This window comes from Mixophyes fleayi, chromosome 1 (genome assembly GCF_038048845.1).
Source record: "Mixophyes fleayi isolate aMixFle1 chromosome 1, aMixFle1.hap1, whole genome shotgun sequence".
Taxonomy (NCBI): Eukaryota; Metazoa; Chordata; class Amphibia; order Anura; family Limnodynastidae; genus Mixophyes; species Mixophyes fleayi.
In genome coordinates, this window is record NC_134402.1 from 24,370,794 (window position 1) to 24,382,911 (window position 12,118).

The 12,118-nt window shown below is 37.4% G+C and overlaps 1 protein-coding gene across 1 annotated transcript in view; it reads left to right on the forward strand.

Moving 5' to 3' along the window:
• Positions 1-12,118, forward strand: part of LOC142148544 (cystine/glutamate transporter-like) — a 78,177-nt gene that overhangs the window by 41,712 nt on the left and 24,347 nt on the right. The window lies entirely within an intron of this gene.

The following is a 12,118-nucleotide window of genomic DNA, read 5'->3' on the forward strand; positions in this document are numbered from 1 at the left end:
AATGGCCTCAACGACTATAACTGCTACATGGCTTTTTTATAAAAGCCAGGATAGGTGATATTAGTTACTCACTGTTATTACACTGTTAAAACAGATATTAGTTACTCTCTGCGGTGTCTTACCAACAAAGACAGTAACCATAAAAGATCCGATTTCGCAATAATGTGTACATTATTTTTCGCATATAATTAATAAAATCACTATTTAAGACACAAAATTACTTCTTTGGGTTTTTCACAGTAATAAATATTTCTATCTGCAATATTTCTATTAAAATAGTAGACATCATCACTGTGATATCCAAATTAGCAACTAATGTAATTAATACTTTATGATAATCATTAGCTAAAAATAATTGTTTATTATCATCTATGTGGGTTTCTTATGTTCATTCCCCCTTTATAACATCTTCACATTACAAATCAGAATAAATTGTTCTGGATGTTTTTATATTACAAATCTAGATAAATTGTTACGGACATAATAATTCTATGGCATTATTACATTTTCGAATAGGACTAATTCAATGTGTTTACCCTTTTTAAACTGAATTTAACTATCCTATTCTTTGGAGGTTATGGATATAGTTGCTGCCAATTAGTTTTTTTGTAAATATTAATATTGTCACAAGGTGCTTTCTCATTGAGTTTATAGCCTAATGTATAATATATTATAACATAACAACCATTATAATATACCCAATATATATTGGGATTCTTTGTTCCACTTGTTCCTTCTTTCTATAATGTTATGATTAAGCAGAGAATAAGTGGGACATGAAAAGCGCTTATAGTGATCACAACAAATATCGGTCTATGAAGCCATAAGAATATTAACACTGTAAGGGCATATATATAATATACACACTGACCTGACACTAGCATTGTAAATCAATAATTAATAAAGAAAAGGTTTGATATGTTCCGTCATTCAAAGACTCGTAACATGTAGGAGTTTTAGGAGGCGGATCTTATGAAAAAATGTTTTTGGTTCTTACACAGGTCAATCAATAAATAACATAGACCGCCTTTTTAATTGGTCCTCCAATGTAACGTCATGAAACACGCTTACTGTTTTGTACTATATAAGAGCTGTCATTTGTTTCTCTGCTCCAGCCTTGAAAAAGGTACTGAGCGAAACGATTGTGGCGTTTTGCCTTGCTACATCATTTGATTTTGGGCTACTTACTTCCCCACTGATCGCTTCCCAGTTAACTACTAGGTAGGGACTTTCACAAAATCCTGCAATCACAGGGGGATAGTATTTTCTGACAATTTAATCTGCAGCATTATCTGCTTTCTTTTGAGTTTGAAAATATTTTTTTCCACTAGGTATAGGCAGCTTTCTCAGCTCAGTTTTGACAGTGATATATTTAGAAACCTTGGGCTAATTTATATTATTGACAGTGGTTAATCTTTCTTTTGTTAATACCTATAAGGTCATGTGTTATTATTACACTCACCTGTAGTTTTAATTATCATATGGAATGTGTCCTATGTATGGACTATCTTTGTAGCCATCTACTGCACCTATATATGTGCTGTTTTCTCATGATAGTAGCTGAGGTAATGCAATTTATTTTGCATTTTTAACTCACTATTTTACCTTTGTCTTTATGGTTATTTTTAATATTTCACTCTTAACCCAACCAATTTTATTATTATTATTTTTTTTTAATGTATACCTAATAAAATTTAAATTTTACCATTGACCTTTCTGGAGTGCCCTGTTTAAACACATTCTTTTCTTCTTTTCTTTTCATAACTTAACTATGAGTTGGGTGCACCCCCTAGGATAAATATTTTGTCCTAGGTTGTTATATATATTTTTGAACATATTTAGGAATCAGGTGTTATACCTAGTGTAGTGATTTTCTCTCTTTTAGTTTCAGATTCAAAATGGTATGCAAATTGCCTAAATCTTCGTAAGAGATGCTTGAAGCATGTGCTATAGTTTAATCGTTTGGCACGGCCCCATAAAGCCAATAAATAAATACGACATTGCCCCCCACTTAATAAAACTTTAACCAGCCCTTGTGCTGCCAGCCTATATTACTACTAGCAAAATCAGGGGTACAAAAAGCGCAAGGTCCCCATGAATTTACTAGTTTTGCCAGCCAGGGTTGGAGGCACTATAGCAAGGAAACCTGCAGCGTGGGCCCAACTCTCCCAATTTAGGGGTACAGTCTAGATTTGAGAGGACTGTCCCATTAGCCAGCGTAAAAGGACTTTTGTCTCAATTCGCTAACAGCTGTGAGATATGTCCCACTATGTGATGGCCTCTCAATGTCACGAGTACCAGTGTGTTGCATTAAAAGGGTGTTTTAAATGAGTGGAAGGGGGTGGACATTCGGTCCCCCCCAATGCCTTTTTCCCACATTTCCGTTGTCCTCTTCTTGAGCGGGCCACGCCACTTTACACATTCTGTCTCTCTGTCCAAATTAAAAAATGTTGCAAATGTGAGGGGTTGGGCAAGTATAAAACTTGCACACAGGCCCACAAATTTCTTAAAACACCACTGATTGCTATAATTACTTTACTTGGAGAAATCAATGCCACTAGTAAGATCTAAGAATTAATGTGTGAGTGAGGTGAAATTGGGATACAGATATCATTGACAGATTACAAAGACTTACAAAGGTGCAAGAGAAAAATGCCAACTTAGAGTTGCTTTGTGGTATAGCTAGAGTTTTCCTCAGTACAAAATAAGTACATTGGGCCCTTAACAAGACCAGCATATTTTCACAGTGCAGAACATAGTGGCACAGAAGCTCAATAACACACATGGGGGTATATTATATCACATAAGAGTAAATAGTAGTACAATATATGAAAGAGCAGCAGTAAACCAGACCTTGGAAAACAAAATGTTTGCATGTAAGTCAGCTGTTTCAGTCAGTATGGTCACAAGGAAACTATTTGTATTATGCTTGTGGTCACTGATAAAACTGCATTTTCAATATGAGGTACAATTTTGGAGACACGACTAGAAGAAATATTTATTATTGAAGAGAATGGAATACTTAATGTGTAAAGAAAAGCTAGATACCATAGATTTCTTGCTTTGGTTTAACACAAGCCTTTAATCATTACTGTGTGTTGTTGGTGAACACTCCTCCTTCTACTAACTCAGTCTGGTGTTTTATGCTCTCCCACAAGATCAGCACTCTTATCTCCTGAAATGATATGTGCTGCTGTGAATATTCCTATTATCTGATTGGCTACAAATTGTTCTAACACTCCCACCTAAAAACTGAGGACACCTATATGTGTCATGGATGAAGAATGAACATTATAGTCACTCTATTACACATTAATAGCAAAATAGTACATTAGCAGTGAATTAGTAAACACTCATTTTTTTGTTTATTTGTTTGTTTTTAAAGGCAGTAATAGTAAAAATTATCATTTCAATCTCAAAGTTCAAATTTGGCCGCAGCTAATGTATGTTTAAAATTAGATTGAATCTATTTTCTCCACCACACATAAGCTTAGTGAATCTGGCCAGAACATAACATAACAGCAATGTTACTTTTTATTTTGGTTCAATACTGATACATCCAGAAGCTGGTGGAAGCACGGATGCCTTAAAATAGCACTAATTCCACTACTACAAAAAGGGCAGACAATTAAACAGGGGGAAGATACTTGGCAGCAAGGGAGGGCTGGCAGACTTTAGCCCGGGGGGCAAGCACACAACACTGACCCAAAAGTAGCGGCCCAGCAACATCAGATTTTTAAAGCAAAGGGATTGATTTTGCTTCACCATATATACTAATAGAGTTAATATTTGTTTTAGGATTAACCTAAAACAAATAATATGAGGGGTGGTATTGGGAAGAGCACTAGGTGTCAATCTGATACCCTTGCCCAGAGCTGGATTAAGGCTCTGGGGGGCCTGGATACTTTAGACAGAGGCCCCAATGATGTAACATGGTTATCTTTTAAGACAAATTGTATACAATACACAGGAAATACTGTGTGCACTACTTTTAGGTGCACACAGTTCTGCCTTCAAGAGCAGTACAGTGTGAAGCGGGACATACCTCCCAACTCCTCCAAATCCTGACTAAGCGAAACTGTCACCCAAATTCTGAACTATCCCTCCAGATTCAGGACAGTTGGCAGACTGTCCTGCTCTCTCCTACCTGTTTTTGTCACTTTCGCCACTTGTGGCTGCTGGTGTCTTTAGATCAGTTGCTGCTTGTCTGGATACTGGAATGTCGAAGGCCCTACTTTGAAAAAAAAATAGGTACATGAGATTTAGAAAACCCCAACTACCCCCAGTGTTAAATCAGTAGCACACAGGTTTTAGAATTAGGCCTCCCTCCACCCCCAACATTAAAATACTAATATTCACATTTGCTAAATAGATCTATTTCCCTCCTACCAGCCCCAACATTAAATTAATAGTATTCCCATTTAATAAATAATCCTTTTTCCCCCTCTCCAAACAGCCCCAGCAATAAAATAAATAGCATTTACTTTTAATATAACCATTTCCCACAACTATCACCAGCATTAAATAATTCATATTTACAATCACAATTAATAAATAGCCCTCCTCCCAAAATCAGTCCTATATTCAATTAATAGCCCCAAACCTCACCTTAAAATAATAGGACCCAATAGTAAATTAAATAGCCCCACCAATAAATTAAATTGCCCCACCATCACTCCACAAATAAAATAACACTCATTAAATAATTAGCCCCCACCTGCACTCCACCATTAAATAGCCTACCTCCCACACTAAATTAAGACCCTCCCTTCCCTCACATATATTAACATACTGCCCCCACACACACACTATATTTATATACTAGCCCCCCACACTCACACAGTATATTTATATACTGGCCCCCCACACTCACATACTGTAGTTTATATACTGCCCACACACACACAAATATATATATACTGCCCACACACACAATATATACTGCCCACACACACAATATATACTGCCCACACACGCAATAAATATATATATATATTGCCCACACACACAATATATATTACCCACACACACAATATATATACTGCCCACACACACACATACACACAATATATATATATATATATATATATATATATATATATATATATATATATATATTGCAACAGAAATACAAGCAGGGCGCCTTTCAGTGGTATATTAAATATGCAACATGGGATAGAGCAATAACATGCGTACCGTGAGGAAAATAGAGTTGAGTCTTTTTGGGAAATAGTGGAGTAGTCTTTGCTGTACTTGTAGTCCTCCAGAACTCCACCGATGGAGTTCTGGAGGACTACAAGTACAGCAAAGACTAAGACTAAGACTAAGACTAAGGCGAGCTCTGGGAGGACAGAAACCTCCCGTGGAGCAGAAGGGTATAAACTGTGTATATGTATGTGTGCATATATACATATTTTATTTTATTATACCACTTTTAAGTGATCACGCTGTGGTGATCAGCGCCTGATATATCCTCTATTTGTTTTCTAATATATATATATATATATATATATATATATATATATGTATGTATATATACTGCCCACACACACGATATATATACTGCCCACACAAACACACAATATAAATATACTGCCCACACATACAATATATATATATATATATATATATATATATATATATATATATATATATATATACTGTCCACACACACACAATATATATACTGCCCACACATACAGTATATATACAGCCCACACACACACACAATATAAATATACTGCCCACACACAATATATGTACACTGCCCACACACACAATAAATAAATATATATATATATATATATATATATATATATATACTGCCTACACATTATATTTATTGACTGAACTCATACACACACACTCTATAGTTATATACTGACCCCACACACAGGCTGTAGTTATACACTACACACACACAAAATCAACACCCACACTTACTTTATTTCACCCGTGCATCTGCAGTACTCCCCAGTTCACACATGGGATGGCACCTGTCACATGGTGCGTGACCCATGTGACAAGCCATTGAGAGGGGAGGGAGGGGAGGAGGGGCCGCAGCCAATGATGAAAGGTGGCTGGTCCCGGAGGATGGTCCAGCCAACAAATAATAGAGACTTGGGCCGGTTCATGCACTGACCCAAAATAGTAATTTTCTGTCCGGCCCACCCCGCCCCTGGACATAAGTGCTAGTATAGTACAAATCTGCATAGGCACATATGTGTGTTGCCACTTTTCTGGGCTTGAGCAGAGCGGTTTCACACCACGTATGGTGAGCAAATTGTTCTAGTACTCACCCTGCATCAGCCCCATTGTACTTAGAAAAATGGTATTTCATTATAGTATTCAGAGCCTTGTTCACGGGAAGTGGTTGTTGTTAAGTAGTCAACAAAATGGTAGTTCTCAGGGAGCTGATAGTTTGCAGTCAGAATATGTAACCCAAGTTTTCTTGTAATAACAAAGGTCCATTGTTTAACAGCTTTCTATCCTGTATCTTACTTAAAGGTTTCACACTTTCCATATTTTTTCTTTGTATTTTCAGCACTTTTGTCCAAAAATACATTAACAGCATGAATTAACATAAAAGCATTATAAAATTTGTTTCATCTACCAACTGCAATTTTATTCAGAGTAGGCTGCACAAAGGGTAAGAATATTGCATTAGCATTTTAAATGTCATATAAAAGTCCTAAAGAAGTTTCGTTCTGTAAATTATTTTCAATATGGCCTATTTTTAAAGGTTATGTTACATCCTATTCCATTTTCAAAACTGAAAAAAATTTCAAGACGAGTAAAATGATGAGAGGTACCTTGCAGTCTTGATTTTTTAACACATGTTCTGTATATGCAAAGGTACAATACATCAAATGTGCTATAAACAATTGAATAAAGGACAGAATATTTGCCCAACACCATATATGGTTCTCCACATGTTAAAATCAACAGTCAGCTGGATTATTAAACCCCAAAAAAGCTGCTCCTCTAATACTATTAGTTATGCACAAGGATCAGTCATACCTTCTAATTGTTAATGATCTTTATACTGCAGATGATTCAGGTAGGAAAATAAACAGCATCATTGCTTCTCTTTTGATAAAGGGACATAGTATTTTAAGTTGGTATTGCTAATTTACTAACACTAAATTTGGGAAAGTTGTCTATCCATAGCCAATCACCTGTATAGTCTATGAGTACATTTATTCCATCAGTTTGGTTTGTTATTGGGTTGCTATAATACAATGTATTTGCTTTAAACAAACACTTTAATTTGTAATGCAGCAATACTAGTGGGATTCTGAAATTAACTTTGCTGACTTCACACTTGGTGGTGATTTTGTTACACATTATGACTAACCATAAATTAGTTGAAAATGTGTAAAAACTGCCTTTTAATTACTATGATTTAGGTAAAGAGATTATCAACTATGGGACAATCCCTATTTGAAGACACCTCCCCTCAAAGTAACAATTCACCAGTCTCACACCTGGGACATCCAAAGTTACCTATTCATTGATGCTGGACAATACCATTTTCAAGCTTGAGTAGAGGAGAAGTCTTCTCTCTAAGACACTGGAGTCATCTTGTGCTTTCACAAATCTATGGTTGAAAAGTCAAAATAAACTTTGGCGATCCAATTAGTTGCTGTTTTCATAAACACACTCATGTCAGTATCTGAATTGAAACTCCCAGATTTACAAAAGGTGTGTTGGTGAGAGAGAAAAAGTTATGGTCCCAGAGGAGGTTCTCCCACCAAATTACTAGATGGAGATCTAAGAAAGAGGTTGTCCATTGGGGGACAACCCATTTAATATGACAAACAAATTGGAGTTTTAATAAATGTTTTACTCTGCAAGTTCAACAACACCTATGCTTTAGACTGATTGCATAATTTATTCTACAGTACTGTTCATTATAAAAAGTTATTGTTTGTCTGTGTCCAATGTAGAAACAGAAGAGAGCCAATAGCCAATTAGAGAACTGTATATTGTCTATTAATTGTCAATGACAGAAACTGGTGCTTAGATTTATAAATACCATTAAATTGTGTGGGCGGTTTGTACCAAAAATGGCTCTGCCCATCACAGCCACCAGACCTGGCTCTGTATTGTACACTATCCTCCAGACTGGTTACGATCTATATTGTATGCTATGTATCAGAGAATGAGTTGGGAGGTTATCATGAAAATGATTAGTGGAATGGGAGCACAGAACCAAAAGTTTCACTCTGACCCTTTGATCTCTAGTTTATCATTGGGTGTAGGGTGCTTTCTGTCAACTGTGTCTTGGGTACTAAGCATACTAGCAAGAACATTATATACATAGTGTCTTGTGGGTAAGGAGTTTTCTGTAATATGGAGCACTATTCCTAAAATACACTAAATTACTTTAAAACATTGTCCATGTCTTCTTCAGCACACCCTTTAGCACAACCCTCCCTATTAAACAATTTAGCATTACTCCTTACAGTGACTATAGGAAGGAACATTCAGGGCATGATTTTGAGTTAGCAGCAAAGCAAAGAAAAAGAGCAAAACTGCACCTTGGCAAAATCAATTTACATTAGAACAAGAGGGGGAGGTAAATTTAAAATTTAGGGATGGATTTATAGTTGGGATACAGCATGTCATAGATCAACATTAATTTCAGTGTAAAAATAAAGCTACTATAGCATCGATAATTAACTTTTCCGTTGTGGTTTTTGGGAGTTTCTGCATACTAGCTTTTGCTATGCATTTTACCTAACTACTAAACCCAGAATGTAAATTTTCAGATATCAATAAAGCGTCATACATTATATTGTGAGGTGTGAAGCTAAAATTCCATCACAGCTCTTTTAAAAAATATGACCTCCAAACTCCATTATAGATGTTTGAAGTCCTGTTCATATCCTTAGAACAGTGTCCTAATGAGATCTGATATACATCAAAAGTTGAGACTGCAATCACTGATGACATCACTGGTCCTGCGCCTGTGCAGTTGGATATGAGTCCACCAATTCAAACAGATCACTATGCAGAACAAGTAGACAAGTCGTCATCATCATCATTTATTTATATAGCGCCAACATATTCCGTAGCGCTTTACAATTAGGATCAAACATAATAAACTAATAAACAAATTGGGTAAAACAAACAAAGAGGTGAGAAGGCCCTTCTCGCAAGCTTACAATCTATGATACAACGGGAGTTTGGTACATGAGGTTAAGTCTACATTTTTCATTTCGGTCTAGCCAAACTGCAAAGGTAAAAGTGACTCATAAGCTAAATGATCCGGTCACACAACATGGGGTAGTTGTCTTGTGTGAAATTGTGTAACGGATGGTAATAGGGTAATGTAGTGAGGTTAAGAGGGTGGTTGAGGAATATTATAAGCTTGTCTGAAGAGGTGGGTTTTCAGAGAAAGCTTGAAAGTTTGTAGACCAGAGGAGAGTCTTATTGTACGAGGGAGAGAATGCCATAGAGTGGGTGCAGCCCGAAAAAAGTCCTGTAACCGGTAATGGGAGGATGTAATGAGGGTGGATGAGAGACGCAGATCTTGTACAGAACGGAGTTGCCGAGTTGGGAGATATTGTTAATGGCCTTGCAGGTTAGTAAAAGTATTTTATATTGGATTCGGTAGAAAACAGGCAGCCAGTGTAGAGAAATACAGAGAGATTCAACAGAGGAATAACGATTTGCAAGGGAAATCAATTTTGCCGCTGCATGCAAAATAGATTGTAGGGGTTTGAGTCTGTTTTGGGGAAGACCAGTAATGAGGGAATTGCAATAGTCAATGCGGGAGATGACAGGTGCATGAATTAAGGTTTTTGCAGTGTCTTGTGTGAGATATGTGCAAATTCTGGAAATGTTTTTTAGATGTATAAAACATGATTTAGATATAGAGTCAATGTGGGGAACAAAGGATAGGTGTGAGTCGAGGATTACAACTAGGCAGCAAGCTTGTGGGTGGGAACTATGGTCATGTTATCAGCAGAAATAGAAATGTCAGGTATGCTCTTGTTGGTGGGTGAAAATATTATTAACTTTTTTTCTGTTTTAGAAAGATTAAATTTGAGTAGGCGAGAGGACATCCAAGATGAGATGGCAGAAAGACAGTCAGTTACACGGGAAAACACAGATGTCGAGAGATCAGGAGAGGATAGATAAATATGGGTATCATCCCAATAGAGATGATACTGAAATCCATTGGAGCTTATTAGATTTCCAAGAGAAGCAGTATAGATAGAGAACAGCAGAGGACCTAGCACTGAACCTTGCGCTACTGTTGAGAATGAAAGCCAGACTGAAGAGGATCCAACAGGTTGTTTGCAGAAAGGAATCGTGTTAGGCGAGTGTAGGTAAATCTCTCTAGGAGCTTGGAGGGGCACGGGAGCTGAGAGATGGGACTGTAATTTGAGAGAGAGTTTGGGTCGGAATCCTGTTTTTTTAGAATAGGAGTAATCACTGCGTGCTTGTATATAGTGATGGAAAGAGCGAGAGATTAAAGATTTTAGTTAGAGGTGAAATGAGCACAGGAGACAGGGATCTACCAATTTGCGAGGGAATAGGATCAAGAGGACAGAAGGTAGAGTAGGAAGATAAGAAGAGAGCAGAAATTTCCTCTTCATTTGTGGGATCAAATGAAGAGAGGGTGTCTTAGGGTGGTGGGAAGGATTTGAGCTGATTGCTAGTCAAGGAAGAGGATACCAATTCTAGTCTGATCTTATCAACCTTGTCCTTGAAGTAGGAAGCAAGATCCTGGGCACTGATAGTAGATGGAGGGCTCAGGGTGGGAGGATTGAGAAAAGATTTAAATGTGTTAAAAAGGCATTTGTGGTTAGAAGCCTGAGCATAGATAAGAGATTGGAAGTATATTTGTTTTGTAGTGTCCAGAGTCTTTTGATAGGAGCAGTAGATATAAGTATATGTTAGGAAGTCACTAGAGGTGCGAGATTTACGCCAGTGGCGTTCTTCTTTACAGAAAGTTTTTGAAGATTTTGCGTTGCTGTAGTGTGCCACGGTTGACATCAAAGTCTGGTGAAAATGAGGTACTGCCATCTCAGGGGAGGAGAATGTAGAGATAGGGGAGAGAAAGTGTTGGAGAGGTGGAAAATTGTTGAAGATTAATAGAATTAACATTTCTGCGGGTATGAGGAGGCTTGGTAGAGTTAGACAGTAGAGAAGCTAGAGCAGTGGGGGTTTGCGTGTAGCCGATAAGGTGATGATCTGATAGGGGGAATGGTGTGTTAAGGAAATTAGAAACTGAGCATAGTCTAGAAAAAACAAGATCAAAGCTGTGGCCATCCTGATGAGTAGATGATTCAATCCACAAAGAGAGGTCTGGTGAGGAGGTTAGAGAGAGTAGTTTTGAATCATCTTTGGAAGGTGGGTTATCAATGGGGATGTTGAAATCACCCAGGATGAGGGTGGGGATGTCTGAAGATAAGAAGTAAGAGAGCCATGCAGAGAAATCCTCAATAAATTGTTGGTGTGCTCCAGGTGGATGATAGATCACCGCAACACTTAGAGAGAATGGATTAAAATGCAAATAACATGTACTTCAAAAGATGTGAACATGAGTGATGGGACATTTGGTAGAACTGTGAACGTGCACTGTGGGGAGAGAAGTAGTCTAACCCCACCTCCTTGTCTCCCTTCAGGTCTGGGGGTGTGAGTGAGATGGAGGCCATCATGTGAAAGTGCTGCAGGTGAGGCAGTGACTGATTGCATGAGCCATGTTTCTGTTATTGCCAAAAGGTTGAGGTTTTTTGAGAGGAAGAGATCATGTATGGAGGTAAGTTTGTTACAAACAGAGCATCCATTCCAAACAGCACATTTAAAGGACTTTGGAAGAGAGGGGAAGCAGGTGATGTGTTTGAGGTTTGCTATAGAGCAGTAGTGCTCTGATATATGTGTGTGTGTGAGGAATGTGGGGGACTTGGATTAGGTGATATATCACCAGCTAATAGAAGCAGAGTGAGAGAAAGATAGGTAAGGGGATTGTAAGATGTATGACCATTTATTTTCTGGCGACAGGTGGAGGCTGTACATGTTAAAGATAATAAAGATAATAAGATAATAAGAGGACAACAGTTCATGGGTGTTAACTAGAAGAGAGTGGAGTAATGAAGATACA